Source organism: Ceratotherium simum, chromosome X, assembly GCF_057802395.1.
Source record: "Ceratotherium simum simum isolate JZ-2026a chromosome X, ASM5780239v1, whole genome shotgun sequence".
In the NCBI taxonomy this organism is placed as follows: domain Eukaryota; kingdom Metazoa; phylum Chordata; class Mammalia; order Perissodactyla; family Rhinocerotidae; genus Ceratotherium; species Ceratotherium simum.
In genome coordinates this window covers 17,053,617-17,080,258 of record NC_141940.1, presented here as the reverse complement: position 1 = coordinate 17,080,258, position 26,642 = coordinate 17,053,617, and positions in this window count along the sequence as shown.

The following is a 26,642-nucleotide window of genomic DNA, read 5'->3' as shown; positions in this document are numbered from 1 at the left end:
ATGCCACACATTAACTCCATCAACAAATCCTCAGCTCTACCTTCAACATACAACCAGAATGTGACCACGTCATTGCATCTCCACTGTTGCTACCCTTGTCCAGACCACCTTTACCACCCTCTTGGATTATTCTAATAGCCTCCTAACTAGTCCCTCTACTTCTTCCCCACTCTATACAGTCAGTTCTTGTACATATGTTTTGTTGGACGTCTGTACACATTCTGTCGGGTAAAGAACTTGAGTTACCATTGCTGGGTCACAGGGGATGCGTATGTTAGCTTTGGTAGATACTGCCCCACAGATTCCCCACTTGGTTGGACCAATTTGCACTCCCAGCAGCAGTGCAACTTCATAGTAGAGGCAAGGAAAGGAATTGTGTTAGGAAGATAACACAACCACAATCCCACCCAGTTAATGCATCAAGTGAATTGATTGTTCCACACTCCCTTTCACTGGGGACATGCCTTCTTTGTACCATTGAATTGACAGAGTAGCATCTAGAAGATCTGTGTATGTAGCTATTTGTGATAGACCCTGAGGCCGCAGTGGGATATGACACTGTTGATGAGCCCACAAGACAGAGCCAAAGAGACTCTGTGGGCCAAGATGGGCAGGGCTGCCTCTCGTGGGATGTGAGGGCACAGCCTTGGCTGACCACCATGTGTTCTCTTTCCTTCCCCTCAGCTCAGGCTACTCATGCATGCTTTTATACAGCAGAGTTCTGGTGATAGTGAACATACAAGACAGCTTTGACAGGAAGCAAGAATTCAGGAAATGGCAGTAAGCTGCCTGGAAGATGTGTATTGGAGAGAGCACAGACCCACCTCTACACCTTGCTGCCCTGAGGATGGCTTGTGGACTGTCTATATGAAGATAGGGTTCAGGGACATTCATCGGCCCCCCTAAAAAACTCTGAGTCACTGCCCAGCTGGCAGAAGAGCAGGGCCCTGGAGAGCACAGGCCCAGGAGCCACTGGTCCTTTGTGGCAGATAGAAAGTCAGTATTTTCCAGGGCAGCTTTGGAGGGGGGTGGGGGTCTATGTGCCTGGCCTCACCTCATGATTGGCAGCTCTTGTTGCAGTGTGGTTCAAGAGTGTATATATTTCAAAGCTCCCAGGAGATTTAGGCTCTGACGCTTCTTGATATGGATGCCTCATGGTTCTGACAGAATAAGATTGAAAGCTTCAAAGCCCCCTTGACTAGGCTCAGACATCACCCAATATCCCCTCCACCACATTCTCCAGGTCAAAGTAAGTCACAGACCAGCCCAGATCCAGGAAATGGAGAAACAGACTCCACCTCTTAGTGGAAGGAGTGGAGAAGTCCCGGTGCAGAAAACTGCACATCCAGGGATCAGAGCAATTGCCGTGGCCTCCTCTGCCATCAACCTACCACAGATTCTATATGGAAATATGAGCCAATACGTAGGGCAGAGTCTCATAAGCAGAACGTAGGCTCATCAAAGGACATGAAGTAATATAGAGAGACAAAGTTTCTATGTGGGATATAAGCTTACCCATGGTGTATGAATCCGTTCTAATCCACTGGAGTGAACACTGAATCAAAAACTGGGTGTAAAGGAACCATCTGAAGAGGGAATTTCAGGTCAGCCTTCCCTCTTCATGCCCTAAGAGTAATTTGTGAAATACATAAGAGAAACCTGAACTAAATTGGAGTTGGGTGCCTGTAGGGGGAGGTCTCAAGCCCTATCATACATCATGAATTACTCCAACCAGGAAGAGACCTAGGCTTGCATCTCCAAGAGGAAGTACAAATACTTTACTATTAAAGGAAGATTTCTCTCCCCACCTGGCAACAGCCCAGCCAATGAGAAACACTGCAGCTCAGCCAATGAGAAGCCGTTGCCACCCTGACCTGTTCCTTTCTCCCAGTGGACTTTCTTTTAGAACAGCGCCTCCTTTTTTCTCTATAACAGCAAGGTCCTCTCCTTTGTTTTCCAGATTGGCCTATAGTTTGCCATATCCAGAATTGCGATTCTTCTGGCTGTTCCTGCATAAACTCATTTTCTGGATAAAGTAACTGGTGAATTTGCCTTTTAAGTTCACAGTAGTAAATGAAAGGAATCCCCTGTGTACCGCCAGGTGAGTGGAAGAGAAAATCATCATGTAGCCCACAACTCGAATGCTGTGCAAAGTTCAGGTGCTGGATTAGGGTTTTAGACCACTGTCTGTGATCAATGAAACTTTGCTTTGTGATGATAAATAAGGTATGGCTTGGCACCATCTGGGTTAGTAGTGAGAATGTGGTATGGACTAGCCTTCTGAGCAGGCTCAGAATATTGGTTCCTGTTTTGGTTCCAATGTTAGTACAAAGGACAAACCCCACAAACGGTTGGTCATCACCATAACACTTTGTTCTTTGGCAATATCTTTCATTGGAGGAGCTAGGGACACTTTGAAAATACACCCCTGTGAGGTCATCTATGCTGTTTTCTGATGGGAAATTCCTTAATATCCTAAGAAGTGATTCATCAAAAGAAAAGAGTTCACCAGGAATCTTAAGATGTAGACTCAGAGTGGCCTTGGATATTTCCTAGTGCTATAACCTGACTTGTGTCCCCCCCTCCCCAATTCATATGTTGAAGCCCTAACCCGGACGTTATTGTGTCTGGAGATAGGGCTTTTTGGAGACAATTGAGGTTAAATGAGGCCATGAGAGTGGAGTCCTCATCTGATAGCATTGGTGGCCTTATAGGGAGAGTAAGAGAGAGAGGAAGTAATAGATCTCTCTCCCTGCCTGCACACATCCAGGAACGGCCACGTGAGGACGTAGCTAGAAGGCAGTCATCTGCAAGCTAGGAAGAGAGCTCTCACCCGGAACCGAATTGGCTGGCTCTTTGACCCTGGACTTCACAGCCTCCAGAACTATGAGAAATAAATTTCTGTTGTTTAAGCTACCCAGTCATTGGTATTTTGTTTTGGCAGCATGAGCTGACCTAGACACCTAATCTAGGGGTTTTTTTAACTGGGGTCTCGGATACACTGGTGGGCCTGGACTGTTATAGATGTTGGTTCTAGGGTCAAACACCTTGAGAACGCTGCATAATATTAACACTTCTTGGAGATCCAGGACATAGATTAGAATGCCATGTCTCCTCAGGCAATGGAAACAAAAGAAAAAACAAACAAATGAGACTACATCAAACTAAAAAGCTTCTGCACGGCAAAGGAAACCATGAACAAAACGAAACGACAACCCACCAATTGGAGGAAAATATTTGCAAATCATATAACTGTCAAGGAGTTAATTTCTAAAATATATAAAGAATTCATACAACTCAACAACAAAATATGAACAACTCGATCAAAAATGGGCAGAGGAGATGAACACATAGTTTTTGAAAGAAGATATACAGATGTCCAACAGGCAAATTAAAAGATATTTAACCTCCCTAATTACTAGGGAAAAAGTCTACTAAAGGCTTCCAGAGCCCTAGAGTGAGGAGCACCTATTAACATCTACATCACAGGTTCCTTCCCTGGGGAGTGCTTTGGAAGCACCTGTGCAATGTGTTTTCTCTCTCTTTATGCGTGTGTCCAGGCTCTGACTCTGCTCCACTCTTTCTGAACAGGAATATCTGGGGGTAAACCTGGACATGTGTATACTTTCAAAAATCATAAGTAATTCTGATGAGCAACACTATGAACTACTAAAGGCATGCATGCTTTGTGGAGCTGAGTGGGGAGCTCCCAATGTAGGGCAACAGCCTCTGTTTACAGGGGAGGAGAGTGAGGTGCCCATAGGGAACTGAATCGCCCTAGTGTGAACACAGAGCCAGTAATGTCTCAACCCTTTGTCCTCTGATGTAAATGACCTCTAGATGGCAGTGTATTTGTTGGTTTTAGTCTCTGCCTGCACAGGCAGAAGTTGAACAATGACTAGGTGAATTTGAGCATGAAAATACAACACTTGAGTCAAATGAGTGTCTGTCATGATATGGTGCCTTGGAGCAAGCAGCGCCTAGACTGTGTCTGTGGATTCCTCAGAGGCCAGGTTTCCAGCCTGGGAAGAGGAGGACTGAGGGAAGATGAAGTCTAGGTTGGGAAAGGAGAGGTGAGGGGCAGCAGTACCTTTCCTTTAGAACCTGTTGTGGCCAGGAAGCCAACTGCTCTGCCCAGAGCACCACCTCCTGGGTCCTGACAGGTGGGCCAAGACATATGTCCGGCTGAGACACCTGGTTTCCCTAAGCCCCCTCTCCGTGGATATATTCCTTGAGAAGGACTACTTTTAAAAATATATCTGATGAAGGGCTCTTTAGAGAGATGCCTTTTGAAATCCAGTCATTTCGAGAACCTTTTCTCTTGTCCCAACTGTTCTTCATTAGAATCCTAGAATATTTGGAGAGTTTCAGACTCTCCCAGGCCGATACCTGAGTTCTAGTCTTGTATCTGCTACTAACATCCAAAGTGACCTTGGGCAGTCCCCTCCCCTCCCTCAGCCTCACTTTCACCATCTGATCATCTGATTTATTCTCACTAAACTCCTACAGTGAATCAGTGACAGTTGGGATGATGGTTAATAGTTGACTTCGGCCACTCGACTAATCTCTGTTGGGCAAGATATAGCATCACGCACACACTCACACGCACAGGGAATGCACATGTGCACTTCAAATGACTGTTACACACTTAGTAAGAGCTTCCCTTTCTTTAGTGTCACCTGGGGAGAAGGCCAGAGATATGGCAGGCTCCAGACACAGGGCTCCAGCTCCCCTACTTTGTGATTCCCTTGGCTCTGTCATTCTCTATGACTTGGCTTCACTCTCAGGCTCTGTGAAGATGGCTACAGCAGTTCCCTGGGGCCACATCCAGATCTGACAATTTCCACAGGCAACAAAAAGGAACACTCTGCCCTGCACTGACTTCTTAGGAGAGAGGAGCCCTTTCTCAGAGGCACCCTAGTGCACTCTTCACACTTTGCTGGCCCTGAGGGGATCACATCCCCATTGTTTTCTTTTCCCTTCGCTGACATAGGGAATGGTAGAATCGTGATTAGCTTGCACTAATCATTGTAGGGGGAAATGGGCATTGAAGTCAACTACTGGTAACCCCTTGATCCGCCCCCCCTCAGTACAGAAGATAAAATGCTTAGTGTGTGAAGACAGGTCATTCCAAATCCACTGAGAAGGATTAAATCATCATTTTCATGCTGTGAGTCAATACTTGCTGTCTATTCCATTCCAAGAGACCAGTGTGTTTTCGTGTAGATGGGGAGGGGCCGCTTCATGGAGAGGATAATATCCACTATCCGTAGATGCTGTCATCCTTCTAGATTGACTTAAGGCATTTATCCAGGGGTGGGAAGTGAGATGCAGTGTCCACCAAGGAATGGAGTTAAACACAGAACGAGTAGTAGGCATTCATGAAGTGTATGCACTCTGCTGGGCTCAGGCAGCAGGCTGTGATTCTCTTTTCTAGGTGGCCTAATGCAAACCTGGACCAGATGCTGGCCTGTGACATGTGGCATTGACAGGCTGGAAGCCCATTGGCACCATGTAGGGGAAACATTCGAAACTTCTCAACATGAGAATACCGTATTGGATGTCATGAGCATCCACCCATTCCCTCCCTACCTTTGCCCTCCAAAGAAAGTCAAACGTCTGTCCTGGAACCCTTGCCTCAAGAAACTGGTGGGTGAGGGAAGCATCAGAAGCTTTCAAAAGCACTTCTGCTGGCTGTTCTCTCTGCGCTGAGGATGCCAGTGAGAAGCAGGTGCCTTTCAAATGTGCTCTCTGCTTTGCAGTGTGGTGGAGGGAGCCAGTAATAGATCAGTCCAGGGGTGGCAGTTATCATCAGCAGCAAGGGCGGTATTATTACCACAAGAGACATCTGGGGACCATCTCACATGCTGTTATGGACTGAGTTGTGTCCCCCCACCAAATTCATGTGGGGAAACCCTAACTCCCAATGTGCCTGAATTTGGACATGGGGGCTTTAGGGACGGCATTAAGGTTAAGTGAGGCCATAATGGTGGTACCCTATTCTGACAGGACTAGTGTCCCTGTAAGAGGAGGAAGGGACACCAGCTCTCTCTCGCTACACGCACAGAAAAGAAAGGCCAAGTGAGCACACAGTGAGAAGGTGGCCTTTTGAAAGCCAGGAAGAGAGGCCTCAGCAGAAACCAACCCTGCTGGCACCTTGATCTTGCACTTCCGGTCTCCAGAACTATAAGAAAGTCGGGGTCTGCTGTTTAAGCCCCCCAGTCTGTGGTATTGGTTACGGCAGTTGAGCAAACTAATCCACATGCAGAGGAATCTGCTCTAACACTGGGGAACCTTCCCCTTGGCCTTCCCCCGGGAGCACCTGCACCCCCTGAGCCTGGCAACTCGCCACGGGGAGCAGGACAGCCCCAGACCTCTCAGAGCCTCATTGGAAAGTGCCTCTAAGTCAACGCTAGTGCCATGGACCCAGCACAGCCCTGCAGTAGTAGCTACACAGGGTGGAGGGGTGCTTATGGAGGTCAGGGGACAGTGGAGTTCTAGCCTGAGTCTGACCCCTTCCTCTGTGATGTTCTACCAGTTCCTGCATACACTTAGCATCAGGCAGCACCCCACCCTGCTTAGCGTGTGCACTTTGGTTATTGTGGTGGATGTTCGGCCTCATGGCACACGCGTGACCCCCACTGTGGCTGAGAACCCTCTCAGACAGGGACACTCGCGTCTCCTTTTAAACCCTCCAGACCAAGTCCCCAGCCCCCTCTCCAGGTGGAGTGTTCCTCACCTGGCTGGGAGCTGTCAGGGCTACCCTGAGGTTCCGTTGCTTCCTCTAGCCTCTGTGCCCCATCATATGGTGTTATGGAGAATACTAATGTCATCTCTGCACCCTCTGAGGGAGGCCGAGAGCAGGCATGGAGTGGGAGATTGCCCCCATCCTTCTCTTCCTAAGCCCTCCATGCTGTGGTTCCTGCTTTCCCTGCCGGTACAGGCTGCTCCAGCAAGCCTCTGACTACAGAAGTCTCCCTGCCTGTCTCCTGTATACCTTCCCCCATATTCATTGCCTGTGCCCTGGAGAAAGGGTATTTAGGTAAGAAGGGGCAAATGGAAGCTATCCGAGCTCCCCCTCTTATGCACAGAGGAAGTAAAACGGGATAGCTTATCCTCGCTGGAAGCACAGAGAATTGGCCACGATCCAAGACTTGGAAAATGCAGGTGTTATTCCCACCACACACAGAATAATGTGGATCCCCCCCTAAAACAGGTATCCAGCTGGGCCAGGCTACCACGCTAGTAGGTCTGCCCCTTGGCCTTTATCATCTAGCAGATCTGATGGTGCTCACGATGTCTGGGGTAAATCAGTGTGCTATGTGGAGCCCGGGGCAAGTCCTGATAGGAGAATCCCAGCTGCTAGGATGTCATATATACTACAACCCAGCCACCCACATAGAGTGCTGTTTCTCCCCTTCCCAAGACTTGCGACGGGTGGAAATGAAGGTGGCGCCTCTCATAACTATAATGACAGGCCTGACTCACCTGCAACAGTTTAACTTCCCGTCCCTGCAACTCTGTTCTCTGCCTGTTAGAGGTTCTGCTTCCCTAGGAAGAAACACATCCCGTACTGGAGGAAACAATGGTTGCACTGTACTTGAAGCCACTCTTAGCTCCTGGAGCTTCTCAAACAGGTGATTGTGATGTCCACGCTATAGAATGAGGATGGGGAGAAATATGGATGAGACTCCAGCTGTCCCCTCAGGTGCCTTCTTATACACCAGTCATGAGGGGGTCCTGACAGAGTACTACAACCCAAGAAAGGACCACCAAGGGTTCAGACTCTCAGGAATGAAGGACTGAGCCTCCTTAGCGGAGGAGTCCAAAGGACCATGGAAATGATAGAGAAGTCATAGATAGCAGGACCACCTCATGGCCATGTGCAGAAGTGAGGACTGTACCCTCCACCTCTGTTTCCCTGCTATGGCCTTGTTCTTGTTTTGATACTCTCACGGCTTCTTTAGTAATGTGAGTAGGATAGACTGGTGGTGGTGGTGGTGAATTCACCATTTAGGTCATGGAGTTGTGGACTCTCCATATCAAGTTGGCATAATGGCAGAGCTAGAGAAAGAAGAGACATCACGGGGAGAACTTGAGGTGTAAACAGAGGCCCCATGACCTCACCTCCAAATGTGACGGTGGAAAGGTTCATATGTCTTGTCTCTCCCTGGGTAGTTCTCTGTTGTACGTGGTGTAGTTAAATTATGCTAGGAGGGAGCATTTTTGGAATCATATGAATGGGAGGATGTTGTCTGTACATGCTAGGACTCCAAGGAGTAGTGAGTAAATGTTGTCTATACTACTTTTCTGTCTACCTAACATCCCCTGCTTTGGGAGCTGCTGAAAATCACGGGGCTTCACTACTCCAGGCCACAGGAGTCCTTGGGGTAGAAACACAGGAGATGGAAAGACATTAGCATCCAGTAAAGCCCCCGAGTATGGGACAGCCTTGCTTGTCCTGAGCCCCCACCTTTTCAGACCTTGGATGCCTTGCCCAGAATCCTTCACATTCTTTGATTCAACAAAACTCGGCTTATGGACTTGACCTCTAGCTTCCCAAGCATTTTTCAGGAAGGATTTGAAGGGAAACTCTTAGGTTTGCAGTAAATCTACCCAAACTCGGGACTTGTGGTAAGTCATGTTTTGAAAGACAGAATGTTTATAACTCTCTGACCACTCCCACCCCTACTCTGGGGACGAAGATTCTAGAGATAGCTTCTCTGAATTCTGGAAAGGGAGTCAAGGCCAGTAGTCGTTCAGGTGAGCAGAACCAGTCTGAGTCAGAAGGCAGTCGGGGAACTGCGTTCAGGGCAGGGATCAAGGGTCACAACAGAAAGCCCAGGGTGTAGACCAGCCTGAGGGAAGTCCAGGGCCTGGAACCTGCCTCTGTGCCTGTCAAGTCAGAAGTTTGGTCACATCAGGAGAGGACCTGGAGGAAAGGAAGGTGGGAGTGATATACCAAGGTAGAGAAGGAATTCTTTTGACCTGGGGAGTGAGAGAGGAGCTCCTTCCTGTGGGGTGCTCTCAGAGAACCCCATCTTAGAAAGGCCTGAGGTGAAGGGCGCATCCTGTCGCTCTAGGGGACTGTTAGCAGCACTCCGGAGACTGCGCCTAAGTCTACATTGAGGTCTTTGCCAGAAGTTGCCGGAGATACTCAGCTCATGAGAGTGGATCATGGAGGAGAACAGGTACAAATCCGAGGATGCTGGGGTTTCACTGCCTGTCTCCTTTATGGCTGTGGGACGAGAGAAATTATACCTGCAGTGAATCAGGGGAAATGAGTTGAAAAGTGAAACACAAAACCAACAGCCTGGGCTCCTTGCAAGTTAAAAATTTTAACTGTAACTGTTTAGAAATGTGTATATATCTGTGTGTGTGTGTGTGTGTGTGTGTGTGTATCTGATCTTTCTCTGTTAATGGGCGTAAAGATGTGTGTTCTGAGGAGAAAACGATATTTAATAGTTACATTCCCACATTGAGTCCTATTTGCTGTATTCAAGTACCTGTTATAAGGAATGCTTTAATGTTTCGTTACAGCTCCTTCCTCTGCCTGGAATTCACATCCTCTCCAGGGGACTGTGAGCTCCACTGACCCTCTGTCAGCGTGCACTGGGGCAGGGCCTGGGGAGGCTCGACTGGGGTTGCAGGAATGCAGTGCCTCGCCCCGTTTTCCCCAAATTCCAGCATCACTGGCACCAATTTGGATCGTGGATTTTACACTAAGATTTTAAAGGAGGCCTCACTGTTTAAATAGTGAAGATACCACTAAAAACTAATCATGACAGTGACAGTCTCACTTTAGTAGGAAAGATCACATCGTTTGCAATATCTTGTCACTCGGCCACTGTTCTCCTCTGTGCTTGGCTCCTCTCCTGAAACTCGGGGTGGTGACAGTCCCCAGTCTGGGTTGTTGTGAGCATTACAGGAACTGATGCATAGAAAGTGCTGAGCACATCGCCTGGCTTCTCGTCAGTGTGCAGTCGTGTTTCCAGGTTTTCTGGAACGAGGTGGAGTGTATGAATGTGTGTATGTCATGTATCTCTCTGTCTGTCTGTCTCAATCACTTGAGCCAGCGGTGAGGTGACTTCCCACCTGTTATAGTCATTCCACATGGATAAAGTACAACTCCTTATTTTAATGGCTACATAGTATTGTGTTATAGAGATGCACTATTTTATTCAGCCACGCACCTACTGTTGGACATTTACTTTATATCCACTGTCTTTCTATTATCACCAGTACTAAAATGTGAGAACTTGTATAAGCAGCACGGGGCGCTTGTCCAATTTTTAAGTTTTGAAAAATAAATGCCATTTTTTGTTTTATTTTTACCTTAACTATGACCTTGCAGAGATTTTGCTCATGCAATGTTTCACAGAGTGAGGAAGTTCTGGGCTAACTGAAGATCACTGGCCATTTTTAGTTGTAAGCATTTCCTTGTGGTCTATGAGTTGCTTGGAAAGCAAGGAAATTATATCTTGTGTGATGACTCAGGAAGATTTAAGGACCTCATACACTATTGCAGAAAGATAGAAATGGAGAATCTACCGGGCCTCCTGTGCCCCTGCCCAAAGCCGCCTCCCCAAAATTTCCTTCTAATTGCAATAAATTCATTTTTAAATGTTTTAATTGTAATCAAAGGAATACATGCATATATACTTTTTAAAAATCAAATGGTACAAAAAGGCGTGTAATGAAAAGCAGTAAATCCCTGCCCATCTTTTTCCATGCTCGTTTCCCCAACCCAGAGGCAAAAACCTTACACATGTCTGTTCAAAGGTTACCTATACTTTTCTCAATAATATGCTGCCATTACTACTTCTTGACTTGGTGACATGAGGCATTTTCTGCTGACTTCTCACTGTCCCCTTGGCTCTTCTTCTCCCTTGATATTGTGCCCTTTTTCTCACTTGGTGGGACGCCAGTCCACTCAGGCAGCAGCACCATAAAGCTAGCAGGAGCCCCTGACCCCTTGACCTCCCTTTCTTCACATGGCGGCCACCGCACACTCACTCCATGCCAAGGTCACCCAAGTTGTCATTTCCTCTTCACTGCACCTTTAGGAGCGCCAGCATTCATTCCCACCTGCCTGGACTCTAACAGCCTTCTCATGCCTAAATGGCCTCCCTTCTCTAGTGATTCTGTTCTGATCCATTCTGCACACTGATACTCAAATGACAGAGTGGAAAAGCAAATTGAACCTTGTTACTCAAGGCCTTGAATTCTTGATGGAGTCTACCACATCCAACCCGGGGTTGTTTGCTCTGGGCTGCCTTTCCCCCTCGTCTTCCATCCTTAACTCCCTTGTCCAATCAGACCACACTATGCAGTCTTCCCTGAGCAGACCATGTTGTTTCCCACTCCTGCTCCTGTGCACCTGCTCCTCTCCAGTCCTTTACACAGCCTCCCCTCTCTCCTCTGTACCCCATCAACTCTCCTGCAATACACAGTTCAGCCTGGTGCATCCTTTCCTCACACACTGGCCTGAGGGAGTCAACCAAATCTCCAAGAGCCCTTTGCCAATTTCTCTATCACAACACCCCCCACATTGTGCCTTCCGGCAAAACCAGTCCGTGTACCAGACAGTCTGTGAATTCTTCAAAAGGGAATATTTCTGGAGACCTGCCAATGAAAAGCACTATTTCATATATAGGTAGTACCTATATGTATATTTATTGAATCCCCATATATACCATGCTCTATACTGAGCTATATTATATTATTACATATGGAAACTGGTGATAGATTTAGAGAGGAGAATTGAGACATATATATATATGAAAAATTGGGACAAGTTTATCTATTAATTAGCATGGAGAAATTACATAGATGAAAGTGATAAAATAGTGAAGAAGCAATTGGAGAATTAGACAGTGTGGTGTAAGATGCAGATTATGTGCTTTGAATGGTAATTAGAAAATGCAGATTTGTACGGGCTGCATTGGTGTGGGAAGGCTGCAGGAACGGGGGGAGATATGATGTGAAACATGAAGGACGATGATGTTAAAATAACGAGTGTAGTAGGTGAGAGCTTGGTGTGCACCAGGCACCAAGAAAGGGCTTTGCATTAACTCAATGATTATGACAACAGCCCCGTGAGAGGGTTCTTACTGGCACACTCACTTAACAAATGAAGAAATAGAGGCACAACAATCATTGAACGTGACCCAGCTGAGAGGAGGAAGAACTGGTACAGGAATCCCAGCAGCAAAGGTCCAGCCCATATACAGAACCACTAGCCATAACGCCTAGTAGGTGAGCAATGACTCCTGGTTCCTCCCAGATAGGCAGAAGCCCAGGGTATTGGTCCGGGATAAAGTGTGAATGGGACAGGAAAGATTGGTGACATAAAGATCAAGAGGACACAGGTGATCTGAGAAACAGGAACTGTGTGGTATTCGCCGTCCCATGCCAGGCATTGAAAGAGCCCAGCAGGTGTCCATCTAGAGGACCAGTCTGAGGGACAAGCCTTAGTCCAGGTGTTGAGAGAGGTGGCAGGTGCTGGAGAGAGGAGTCACATCAGCAGCCCCCATTTTCCCTCTCTTCCCTCCCCATGTGGATAAAGGTCACAGATGCATGGCCTCACTGATTGCTGACAAAGCCTGCAACAGCTCTCCTGCCCTCTGGATCTTTCTCAAAGTCTGACCCCTGACCCCACAAGCCCAGCTCTGGAAGAGCTCCCCCAGAAGCTTTCTCTGGGCTTGCAAATGAACAGCCAGACTCTGGTGGATAAGACACCCATCAGGGCCAACGGCTGTATTCTTAGCACTCCCGACTATCTGGCTGTCTGCTTGTGGTGTCTGAGTTTCCTCCCCCACAGCTTGGACCTAATTTTGATGTTTTTCATTTTGCTGTTTCTTTAGAGTTCTATTTGAGGGCTAGGAAGCCATCTCTAACAGCTGCAGCTGACTGAGGTATCCCAGATATATCGGTCAGAGTTATCCAGAGAAACAGAATCAAAAGGAGATATGATATATATATGAAAGGAGATTTCTCATGAGGAATTTGGTTCACACATTTATGGAGGATAAGAAGTGTCACAATCTCTCGTCTGCAAGCTGGAAACCAAGGAAGGCTGGTGTGGTAATTTAGTCCAAGCCCAAAGGCCTGAGAACCAGGGGAGCTGATGGTGTGAATCCCAAGCCCAGGGCAGGAGAAGATGACAGGAGATGTTCCACCTCACACAGTGAGGCAGTAAAAAAGGGGTCAGGCCTTCCTTCTTTCACCTTTTGTTCTATTCAGGCCTCAATGGATTGGATAATGCCCACCCTCATGGAGGACGGCAATCTTCCTTACTGTATCCACCAATTCAAATGCCAATCTCATCCAGAAACACCCTCACAGATACAAGCAGAAATAATGTTTAATCTGGGCACGCTGTGGCCAGTCAAGTTGACTCATAAAATTAACCCTCACAGTGGTTAGGGCAACATCAGAAACGATTGCATAACAACGTTCACACTGAAGCCTCACCACAGCAACCAAAGTGATAGTTCCTGTGTCAGGATAGTGCTGGCATTAGAGTGTCCTTCCCAGGGGCACTCTCCACTGCGAGCGTGCAGTCCACCTAACATGACCCGTGGCTTGTGGTCTACCTACCGTGGTAGAGTGTAGGTGAGGTGAACATTCAAGGTAGTCAGTCCTAGAGGAACTGAACCTCCCTGTTTGTACAGCTCACAGATTGAGAGCAGCTGCAAGAATCTCTCAGCAGATGGCCTCCTGAAAGGCAATGGGCTTCCAGCCTCACCTTGAATAATCAGGAAGCTTCGTGAAGTTTGCGGGAGAGATATGAAGTCCCCTTATATTTCATCTTATAGCTGCAGAAGAAATAACTCTTCTGGGGGTTGAGGGTGGGAACATGACATCAGGGAAGCAGTCAGAGAGGTAGTGACTTATGCCTGGGTCTTGATGAGTGGGCAAGAGTTCCACAGACACAAAGGTAGGAAATGACATGAAAATCCTGAGAAGGGTGTGGGAAGTTGTTTGAAGTAATCGCTGGGACCAATCCTGGAAGGCTGCCGTGAGTCACTGTGTTGCTGGTTTTCTTGGTCTTCCCAAAATGTCTGCAACCTTAACAGACTTGCCAAAATTCCAAGTGCAACTTTTAGTCTTTTGCACCGTGCCCAGCCAGTAGTATCTGATCCCAGAGCTCAGGTGATTCCGCTGCATCCCTACTCTGATAGTTCTTCATGTCCATATCTAATAGCAAAGAAGAACTCATATCTTCCTCTAGGGATGGGAGGAGGAAAGCATGGAGGGCTTCCTGGAGGCGGATGCAGTTGAGCTAGGATTAAATAAACTGAGTGATCAAGATTTCCAAAGTCTGAGATCACAGGAAACAAAGCAAAAGATACGTTCTAAGCCTTAGAAGTAGAGCTTGGCATTGAGGGATGGAAACAGATGTAGAAAGAGGTAACAACATGCGCAAAGATTCCAGTCAATTAGCAGGGTCTTGGGGTATGAGCCGAGTGTGCACTCTTAGACCTGGAGAGAGTGGACAGTCTTCCCGTCAATCATTGCAGGCCCACCAATGGCGATGTCTGAAGGCGGGACCATAGAAACGACGTCGAGGCAGCCATAACGGGTTGGATTTCCAGGCTCTTTAAAGCTGGATTGTGCAGTGCGGCTTCCGTGGACTGTTATCCTCGGTGACGAGGGAACATGGCGGCTCCCTTTCCTGCCATCTCCCAAGTGTAAGTTTACTTTATTTCCTGGTCGGCTGTCCGCAGTGTGCTCTTGAGGGAATCGGGGAGATGGTGTGTGCTGATGCACTTGGACAGAAGTGTCCCCTGGAGTCTGCATCGAGGGCAGAGCAGGCCCCTTCGCCGCGATCGGGCTCAGGGTTGAGCTTTCTGTGACAACGTGAGGAAACGTTCAGATCATGTGGTTGTGGAAATGTGGGTCTTGGACCCCCTGTTCGTGGTCTCGATGACCTGCGGTGTGGACAGCTTAGAAATGAGGAAAGGGCTGGGGCTGTGGGCCGGGGGGTGTGGGTCCAGGACGGGCCGTGACCGTTGGCCGCCAGGGAGCTGATGTGGCCTTTGATTGTAGGGTGTCGTTGGGGGGATGTTGTCGTTGGGGGGATGTTGTGGCCGGGTCTTTGTTACATCTTGGTCGTTTCCGTGAGATTTTTCGGGAGTGGCAGGATTTCGGCTCTTTTCGACCTTGAAAGAGGAAAGCGAGGGGCTGAGGGACCGTGTGCGAGTGTGACAGCTGAGGGCCGACAGCTGCCTTTGAGCGAGTGTTGTGTTCACTGCACAACGTGAGTGTGTCTTTCATACCATTTGTTGGGCACATTTCGGAACGGGCTTCTTCATGTGTTGCCTTAAAAAGAGAACAATCCTGCTAACTTCAAGGTGACGATGAGTCAACAGCCGGCCTGGTCGGCTCGGGCTTGTTCCCTGACCTCCGGGATCCGCCTTCAGTCCCGGGCGAAGGCTGTGTGGCATTTTCATGTCCTAAAATGTGCGTGTATCTAATGTCATTGCATTCCATCGGGAGTGCTCCAGACGCCTTTCATGTGTTTCCATAAAAAGTGTTGTGTCCTTTCCACCTTTGGAAGAAGAAAAATAGCGGTCTGGTTGGCAAGACCTTGTTGCCTTAAGTCCCTGAAGGGAATCCCATCCCCAGGATCCTATTTCCTGTTTTATTTTACAGTATAATGGCGTGGGGTGGCTCTTTTTGTTGTTGTTCATGATATTGCAGTCCTTTGAATTTGTTTAATCTTGCTATTAGCTGTGTTTCCTAAACATTCTTCAAATGAGAGTCTTTTCCGTGTGCACTTTCGGGACTGAATTGCCCGGCTGGGCCCTGAAAGTTTTACAAGCTCTGTGAAGCCCCCTTAGCGCTCCTGTCAGCCAAGTCTGGACCCTGTTGGACATTGAATTTTACATGTTCATCCTCATGCATTTAATTACGAGGTCCTGTTGCTCCTCATAAACTTCCTTTAAATGGTTTGGGGTAAATTTCAATTTAGAGAGGAGGAATTTAGCGTCTGATTGAGCGCCTAAGTTTATAATATAACTGCGTGTTTGAAATAATTTATATTGTTCTATTCTGGTCTTGTTCCCTATTCATAATTTTTCTTAAAAATACACGTTTTGAGGTCCTCTCAATTTACAAGGCAGAACCTTCAGTTGGCTGAGTCCCTGAGGTTTTACGACAGTGACTGCACTTCACCGTATGTCGAGGTCCGGCGGTAGCACTGTTGGGAATGTGTTTTACAGAACAATGGCGTTTGGTATCATTTTATTCTATTAAATGTACGTCTTGATCCTTTTCATAAGCTTTGTGTTAAAATTTTTCAAGTTGTCTTCAATTTATAAATGAGGAGAAGATTGTTCTGATCGTCTTTGTGCGTCTTGCTTTACGAAAGTTACCGGCTTAAAGCGGTCCAGTAGCCGAACCTTTCATTTTATTTACCATTAGAACTTTTTCAAATCATTAAATTTTTGAAATTTTCGTTTTTATGTTTCTTATTGCTTAGATCTAATAAGAATGAAGAAAGGTTTGCTTTCAATGTAAAAAATTCACACATTGAGCATCTGCCTGACGTTGTTGTTTTACGACGGTGAATTCGCGGAAGTGCGGGTCACTGGCCACTGCTGGGAGCCATTTGGGTTCCTCCGGGATTTCATTTCTTGCAATAATTGTGTGTTGAGTATCACGTTATTCAATTAAGCTCTGTCCTGAGCCTTTTCATGCGTTTCCTCTGACAGTCGGGGAGCATTTTCAATTTACGTATACGGAAATTCACCCCCAAAATGAATGCTCTCTGCTCTCCAGGCGGGAATGTCCCTCGGAGGTCATCGTGCATGCTTTTGAATAGTATTTTAGAGCCATAATTGTGCATTGAATATGTCGTTATTTCTTTACGTGTTGGCCTAAGTCCTCCTTACCGGGTGTTCTCCCATAGCATAACTGATTTGTGTAGTTTCTTTACAAACAAGGAGGATATGATAGTTTGCATCCTGACAAGTTGGCCCAGGACCACTCCTATCCTCCTTGTTTGAGGTCCTGGGCCAGGCTGGGCATGCTCCTCCCCCACCCCCATCGCAAAGGGTGCTGTCCCCGCCTCTTTGGACAGGACTGCTGAGTGTGCTTTAGTGCCTCGGGTGCTAGCATATTGGCTTAAGAAATAGACAGTGCCTGCCTGTTTATTCTCATTCCTCCATCGTGTGACACCTAATGAGTATTCAAGGGCAGAATGAAACGAAAGGAAAACCGTTGTATTGCTCAAAACCCTGAGGACCCTAGTCACTGAGAGTAAACTGATACTGGTGTTAAGTAAAACAGTAACTTCCTGTGGACAATGGTCTTGGTTGAGTTTGCCTATGAGCCTTTTTCTGGTTGATTCATCATGTTGACTTGAATTATGTATATTATCTGATGTAGAAATGATTTAATGACTTTAATATTGGTGGAACATTGATGTTCTCTAAATGCACCTCGATCACATTTAGAAATGTAAAATATTCATTGCTGGTATTTGGGTTTTATTTTCTCTGTGTCATTGGTACTGGCAGATTCTTGCCAATACCAATTTCAGGAATTGGGACACTAACTCACCTCACTAGTCCTGACTTTTCAGGCAAAGTCCCAGACCTGAAACAATATCTACGTGTGAAATGAAGGTACTTTTATTCCACGCCCATTGCCCATAGTATTCTAGGGCATATTGCAAACTAAGAGCAAATTCCCCAGTCTATATGTTACCAAATGTCCAGTGTTTTGCGTTGTTTTCTCCTCAAAGACCTATGTTCAATGTGAGATGGTAGTAAAATTATGTAATATATGAAATTTTTCGTATAATTGTTCTGAATTCAATTAGCTCATGCTTAGTTTTAGCAATTTTTGAACTTACTCTGTTACCAATTACTGAGGTTAATATAACAACAACACAGTTGTATAATACGCATCTCATGGTCTATTAAGAAGAACACAAAGCCCATCTGAATGATCTGTTACACATAATCTTGCATGGCATGTAAGTGTCAAGGGTTGGTAACAAAGTGAGAACCATAACCCATTCCAGAGGTTTGTTACCTATGCTTTTAGGTATAAGTCAATTCCCTATTACTGAGGAGAAGAAATGCAGTTCTGAGACTCCCCTTCTAGCAAATAACTGACAGTATCTCTCAACATAATATTTAATATTCCCCTCGATGTTTGAGTAAAGCAGGATGAACCATGAGTCATTTTGAAGGGGCAATGAGGCCTCTAAAGCAGCAGTCTTATCTTGTGGTTGATTCATGCAGTGCCAGTCTTACAGTATCTTTCATTCTTTTGGCCTACCTCACACAGGCTGCAGGATTGGTACTCTGGCCCAATCAACCTTTTCCAGAAATTCCTCTGGATAAGGGAAAGAGTATGTTTGTCCCTGCAACTCATCTCATATGAGTTTCCAAGTAACCTCATTTTCCTGTACTTGTGCTGAGCTGTCCACCCACAGTCAAGTCTCCTTTCAGGTTTGTACAGTCACCATCTCCTTCAGGACCTGTGGTGGAAAAGTCCAGTTTCTCAGCCTGTGGGCCTGTAATGAGGAGAGAGTGGAACGGGAACCAATAGTCAAGTACAGCCAGAGAAGTGAGTGCCGTCTCATGTGATGTGAGGCCACAGTGTTGGGGGAGGGTAGCCCTCCTCTCCTGTCAGCTGTACCCCCATTTCAGATGGTGTGGAACTCCCTTCCCTGAGTCTCTAAGACAGGAACTTCCGGCAATGTCAGGGGCACTCCCTGGGCACTGCTTAGTAACCCCATTGCAGAGACCCTGCGTCTACAGTCAATTTCTTCACTAGTCAGGGGCATCTTCTTCCAGTTACTGTTTGTGTTCCTCTACTCCCTGTGGGTGCCACTGTTACAGACACTTTGACTTTATTAGAAGGTCACATTTCAAATAAAACCTAATTTTGACATTTTCCCATCAAAGTTTTGATCTGTCCTTTTATCCTTTTGGAAAACCCTTGCAAGACCAGGCAGAAGCAGGATGGACTGCGTGCGATTGTCAACAACAACCTTCAGGAATCCAGATATTGAGGGAGATTGCTCATGTGCTTTTTCTTTCAGGTAGGAGAACGTGGATTTTCATGTAATTTAAAGGCAGCTCTAACTAGGACGGGGGGAAATGATGAGACCCGTACACCGAGTGGGTGCCAGAGACTGGTAGTCTGCCAGTCCAGACCTGCTATGGGTGGGTGGGCATTTATGTGGCAGTGGTCCTGCAGGCATAGGCTAACATTTCAAGTATATGTAGGCCAATACTTCTTTAAATATGTACCCTTTCGTCCAATGTTGGCCACTTTTTGCTTTCGAGATATTGCTGAGACCATGCATTGTGTTTCCTTCACAACAGATTTCTAGGATCTGAGTGTGAAATACACTTGGTTGGTTCTTACTCCCATCTTTGAGCTTCAGTTTCCACATTTGCAACAGGGGAGTCATGCCTTGCGATCAGGGGTGTTGTGAGAATCAAGAGTGATAATCTTTGTAAAGTGCTCAGCACACAGCAGGTACTGAAGGAAGTAACTCACCACTTCCTGAATCCATCTATTGGAGCAGAATATTTTGGCTTGATTTAGCTCCTCACACTTTCAGCCCCGACTCCCACTTCAGGTCTTTAGACCTTGCCACAATTTCAACTAAATGTGTATTTCCTTTCACAGGGCCAGCAAATATCCTCAGAGGTTACTGGGCATCTCTCTAGAAACCAACCTCTTTAATTCTCCTGTGATGCCAGGAGAAAGCCGGCCATTCAGACTTTGCCTTCTCTGAGCCGCGTGCTTTTCTGGCCAGCCAGACGCCTCACATCGAAGCTGATGTGGCTCAGCACCAAGTTCGGGCTGGATGGTACTTGTTAACTGGCAGTACAACAGTGGTCTCACCTCTTCCTTGCCTATATAAAGTCACTTCTTTTCTGGGTGGTGGTTAATTCGTTGAAGATCAAGTAAAGACTTTTGACAGTTGGGGGGAGTGCTAAATGTAAATATGGCCTATCTAAGGTGCATTCAAAGACACCTGTAACCTTTAATCCATAGATACCTCTGGTTCCTCTATTGCTTTATTAGCACTGGTGTTATCCACAAGGTGGCATCACAGAACCTGATATTCACTCACCAAAAGTCAAAACAATCCACACTTCTTTGTGATTAGAAACTACAGTCTGTACCCTCTATGTAGCGTGTTGACATTCCAAAGACATTCCTTTGTCCTTGTAATTGCTTACTTTATTTTAGAGCCTTGGAAGGTGGGGATCAATTTGGTTGTCTACCCAGTGAAACCTGATGTGTGAGATCCTTAGAAAAACCCATACTCAAGCCCATGTTCCTTCTCCAAGTGACATGACGGTGACCATGACTGGCTTAATTGCTATTCAAAAACACGTGTGAAACAGCTATAACTGTGATGCCTTCTTCCCCTTCCACACACACTTGTTGTTCCCACTCCCCATCAAAGTCATCTTAGCTCACTTCATGGGGGAGGGATGGGGAAGACCAAAATGAAGGGTTTAAGGGGTAAATCCACTGACTCTTGGCGTTTAAAAATAAGAGACAGGGTTGAGGATTCCAAAAGAGTGACTCTACTTGGTGGCATTCTCAAAATCAAGACTCTCAGGAAAGAGAAGGAGACCGTGCTCAGAATGTAAGATGGGATCTCTTTCTTTCCCAGGAGTCCATTCCAAGGCCAGCCTTGTCACTGAGCCTCAGGAGACATGTACTCATGAATATCTGCTCACTGGTGGTAATACTAATGTACTGTAGATTCTGGTGTGAAGTATTCCACGTCAAAGTCCTCTTTGCCTTATGTATTCTTTCATTTCTCTTATTTATGTGGGTGATGGAAAGAGAAGGGATTATACTGGACCCTTTAAGGCAAGGCCCTTGAAATGGAGTGTATTCCTTCTTATACCGGTTCCCTCTTATATGCACACTTTCCTCTGGATGAATCATATTCCGTTGTGTGTATGTACCACATTTTCTTTACCCATTCATCTGTTGATGGACACTTAGGTTGTTTCCATGACTTGGCTCTTGTGCATAGTGCTGCAATGAACACTGGGGTGTGGATATCGCTTTGAGATAGTGATTTCATTTCCATTGGATATACACCCAGAAGTGGGATTGTTGGATCATATGGTAGTTCTATTTTTAATTTTTGAGGAGCTTCCATACTGTTTTCCACAGTGGCTACACCAATATTCATGGGAGAACACATGTTTAACTAAAAAGATTTTGTGACTGGTTCTCCAGGTACTTGGAGATTGTTGGCTTTCTTGAGAAGAATTATAGAGATTGGAAGCTCAAAATGGGGACGGAGGTTCTCTGATCAGGAAAGATGGAAGGACTAACTCCTTCCTTCAGATGCTTCAAGCCTAGAGGTGCGGAGAGGGCTGGAACGAGTGGCCCTCTGTAGAGCTGCTCTCAGAGCCTGATGCAAAGCAGACAGGAGGATATGCGCCCTCAATGTGAAAGGCGTACAGCCCTTTGTGTGTTCCAGAGTGTCTCCTGCCCACTTCCCCATCCCTGGCACTACCTGGGACCAGCCTAGCTGGAGGACAGAGGATAACAGTGCACACTGTTGAGTGTGACATGAGAACATGTGGCCCTCTGGCCAAGGTGAAATTTTTATGATGGGGGCTGCTGCTTGTTTCTCCAGCTTCCTCGAGGATTTTCCACTTAGCTGCTGGGGAATGCTGTGCTGTTTCTCCCTGATTCTGTGCACTGCCTTGGCCTGTGAAAAATGGCTCAAGGAGTGATGGCCCTTCACTCTCCAATACTGTTGTCTAGAACATTAACCTGAAGGAGTCTTCTAAGAGGCACCTGCTGTTGTTTCTGGGGAATAATCGCTCTTGGGTGAGTTGGCCACTCAGTCTTTCTTTCATATTGATAGTGAGCTGTGTTCCTATGCAGAAGACTAATGAAAGTTAGCTGTTGTTTCTGGTATGTTCTTTCAACATCCTGGCCAGCGGCTTCTTCCTTCGAAACTAGCATGGCTCAAATGCCTTGTTGAACTCCTACGGAAAGTGCATACCGGTAATGGCAGAATGTGAGGTGCTGGAAACTTTGGCTCCCTGGGAAGAAATAGGCCATGGCCTGTTGTCAGTTTCTCTGCTCTGACATGAAGGTGCTGAACAGAATGTTGTCCACCATGCAGAGCAATGGCCTATTAGGAATCATTAGGGATCCAGATACTGTGTATGGGAATTCGGCTGGAGTTTTATCCAAGCATTTCCTTATTAGCTGTCTGCACTCTTCTGCTGAGCATACTCTGCACCTTGGTGGGAAGAGAAAAGTCACTGGGTCTTGTCAATGAATGATACATGAAGCTGGGGACATTTGGATCCTTAAGGTTATGTGCCGATGAGCCTGAATGTCCAGGAACATCCCAGGTGAGCTCTCCAGGCTGGAGGATTTAGCGCTCCTATCCCTCCTTGCTGAAGAGGCCATATACCTATAGGCTTTTCTGTCTCTTCCCCCGTTTATCTGCTAGAAGACATTGTTGCTGGGTGGTCTGACCCCTCTGCCATTTTCATCTTCTCACACGGGTGATCACATTGCCTCAAGGGTCCTTGTCTGCACTCTCAAGGAACAGGCTGCTGTAGACACAACAATGAGGGGTGTGTGCATCGTGTGTGGTACTGCAGCTATGGAGGGGAGAGAGGACGGGGAGCTGCAATTTGAGGAGGGGACCGGTCCTATGGGTTTTCTGTTTCAAGCTTTTGATTTCTCTTGATTGGTGAAGTCTGGCGCTGGCACATAGGGGTCCCAGAAGGTATATGAGGACACTCTGAGAGTATAAGGAAAAATTGAGAATGGGGAGGACATGGGACTTTGGTGTGAACATTGTGATGGGCCTTGTGGGTGGAGCGATGTGTCTCCTGTCCTGTTTCTGCATTCTCCCTCACTACCTTTGGTTCAGCAGAGCTGGGGGACAGAAGGTAACGGTGGATGCTGATGGATATGATGTGAGAAAATATGGCTCTCTTGTCAAGTTGAGACATTTATCCTGGGGACAGGGTATTATTTTCCATTTTCCGAGTGAACTGTGGATTTGTGTGCAGGTGGGGGCAGAGGTTTGATCTCTGTGTCTTGTGATATACAGGACCTGTTAGAACACTTGGTGGGAGGAGAGGACTCAGATCCTGTGTTGTGGATATTAGTGTGCAGGCTGCTCAAAAAGTGTGGAAGCAATGTGCAAAATGTGGGCACTCCTGAATGATCTCCTCTCTATCCCTCTGGATTCGGGTTTGCCCTCTCAGTCCATCATACTGACCCCAGGAGCACAGTATATGGATTCCTGAGGGTTGCCAGCCAGGCCAGCTCGCAGTTGAGTTTTGGGTTGGCCTTCTGAGCTTCCCTTGCCCCTTCACATGCAGACCTCCTGTACTGCTTCTTATCCACTTCAGAAAAGAACAGCGGGTGCTCTGTGCAGTGACGCGTAAAGAGACTCACTGACTTCCTCAGTCTCCCCGATCAGACAGACACAGTGGCCTTCCAGAATGCTAAAAGGCCTCAGGTTGATTCAACTCTCGGATCAACTTGGAGTCTAAGGTGGTGCAGTCAGGGTGCTGAGCTACAGGTTGTGAAATACGCTTAAACCAGGACCCAAGCACCTGTGCTTCTTCTCCAGAGCCCAGAAGAGATGGGTTGTGTACTGAAAAATTTGATAAAAGGGTAAATTTTATGTTGTGTTCTTATCACACATAATGAGAATACTAATTAATGAGAGTGGAATGAAGCTTTGGAGGGGATGGATATGTTTATGTCATAGATGATGGTGATGGTCCACGGATGTATACTTTAGTCCAAACTCATTAAGTTGTATATGTTTATATGTACAGCTTTCTGTATGTCAATCATACTTTCATACCTCAATAAAGTGGTTTAAACATAATAATAAAGACCCTCCCATGATTACAGATGAGTGCCCCCTCAAATATTTTAGACTTTTGAACTGAAGAGAAGAATGCTTCTATAGGAATAAATGGGTAATGCTGTTTACTGCATCTGTATTCTTGCTTTGCCTTGGTTCTTCCATGTACATGCAGCATTTGCATTGGCCGTGTATAAGGTTAACCGTTGGTGCAGAGGATGTCGATTTTCATAGACTCACAACAGTTCTACAGAAGCCATGAACTTCACCTGCAGAACTTTGACTCAAGGAGTGGCCCTGTGACATCAGCTATTTGTCCTAGGACCAGAAATTGACTTTGGGGTGCTGTGACTTTGGGATTGCCTTGGACTTTGGGTTCTTTTCATTGTTTATGGTATGTGCTTTTGTGCTTACTCAAGAAATCTTTTAAATATTTTACACATGGGGACATGTCAAAATGTGTATGTCCTGTATCTGTGTCCTACAGGGTGGAAGGCCGTAGTCTCAGGCTGATTGGTCTCTCCAGGAGGCACCTTTTCTCTGAGACCTTCCCTCACCTTCTGTTTACTCTGTGACTGAGTGCCCTGGCCGTGGCTACTTGGTTTGATACTTTTCAGCTTAATCTCGTTGAGCCAATCATCCTTTTGTTACATTTAGAGTTTGGGACTAGATCCCAAGAATGAGTGATGCCGGCAAAAGCTCATAATTTCCTTTCACTGCAGAGCATATAATTTAAAAGACATGCTGTTGAGTGTTCCTGAGCTATCCTCATTTCTGTGTCTTTAAAATGTGTTTGCTGCTTAAGTTTCTTGCCTTTTATAGAACACTTGTGTTCTTCCAATAAAATGTACTTGATTCAGAAGATGCCACTTGTCGATTCTTTTATTCAGAGTGAACACCAGCAAGATCAAGGGAGCTGTGGCTGTGCCATGTGCGTCGTCGCCTGAGCCAGGGCAGAGCTCTGAGCTATAGAGTCTGATGCATGAAGGACAGGGGCTTGGTGGCAGGGGAAGGGGCTCTCCAGGCCCTGAAGGAAGTTTGCCCCTTTGTTAAGTTCGCCCCGTTGTTTAAGGAAGTACTCCCCTACAGGTAGTGTGTAATCTAATCCCTCCCTATGAGAAGTGATCCTTTTAGCCATGCCATGGAGGCCATAAACACAGATTTGGGGATCGTGGAGTGAGGTTGGGGAATCTCCTGATACTGACGAGGGTAAGGTAGGAGTAGGGGAACCAGCTTGGTTCTGGAGAAGATCAGTCCAGAAGTGGTTGGGTGGTTGGGTGGTTGGGTGGGGATCTCTTCCTGGGATTTCATACAGGTCTTGGGCTGCGGGTGTCAGCAACTGTTCTTGCCATCCAGTCTAGAGGGGCCCGAGCTGCAGTGTCTCATTTCTGCCTGAGGGAGTTTATCAGTATGCAGAGTTCAAATCACTTCTCTTTTTCTCCACTTGCAGCTGGACCTTTATCTATATGCCTTTTCTTATCCTCTCTTGTGTTACAGAATGTGTCTCACATTAAGCTGTGACTGTTTCCCCATTTGATCGTAGTTCAGGTCACTGGGTATGACTTTACCAGAGTCATTTGCTTTTACTCTTTATCAAAGAGCACAAGATATCATTGGCACTCTGAACATGACATTCCCAGCCATCAGCAGAAGTTCATGTCCTTGGAGGCTGGCCCATGGTCGTAGGGGCGGGGCCGTCGGCATTACGCGGCGCCTGCGCAGTCTCCACCCAGAAAGCCAGTGGTCGCCAGTGTGCAGGAGCAATACGTACCCCATGGAGAGGACTAGCAAGACGCGGGGGCGGGTCTAAGTGGAGTGGGGCCTAGAATCGGAGGGGCGGGGTTGAGGCTTTTCACGGTGAGGGAGACAGGGTTGAAGGCTGTGGACCAGGGGAGGCCCCCTGGCCACCAGGCTCTATAGACATGGTTAGCGCGGGGCCTGCTGTGGGTGAAGAGGGGAGGGTCCAAGTGGTCTCGATCTGAGGGGTCCAGCTGGTGCACACCCTCCCGGTCCAACACTCCTCTGCCCTTCAGAGTTCCTCAGTGAACCATTGGTCTGCGGACGCCCCTTGAGTGAGGTTCTGTGAACACCTTATCCTCCTTATTCATGCATCTCTCAGCCAGAGATTTGTGGCACTCAGGCCGCAGATATTGCCCCAAATATTAGCCAACATAATTCAGAGCAGCATATTCAAAGAATAATGACTATGGCCAGGGAGTGTAAGGAAGCTTGAATGTGAAGAAATCTCTTCATTTTCTATGTTAAGAGACCAAGGAGGATAATCATACAGTCTTCTCCATAGATGTTGAAAGGATTAAAATAAGAGGGCTTATATTTACCAAAGGCATTTGCTTTTAGTCTATTACCAACACCATAAAATCGAGTTACCACTCTGATCATTACATTACTTTCTCTAACGTCATAATCACATATATGCACATAAGGCACCATTTACTTAGGGCAAGGACACTCACTTGAGTTTCTTTCATGAATCATGTGTTTTTATGAGACAACGCTACAGGTCAGCCCCATGGAGTCCCACAAGAGCTCAGCCCATAGACGATCTGGTTCATGTTGATCCACTTCAAAATATGTTGTTGACTAATGACTTCAGAGTTGGAATCTTAAGTAGAACTCTTACTAATTTATATATATTTTTTAATATATTGAAACATTTAAGGGAAACGGTTGCACTGATTTTATAGGCATACTATTTAAAATAAGTAGAAATGGGCCGGCCCCGTGACTTAGCAGTTAACTGCATGCGCTCCGC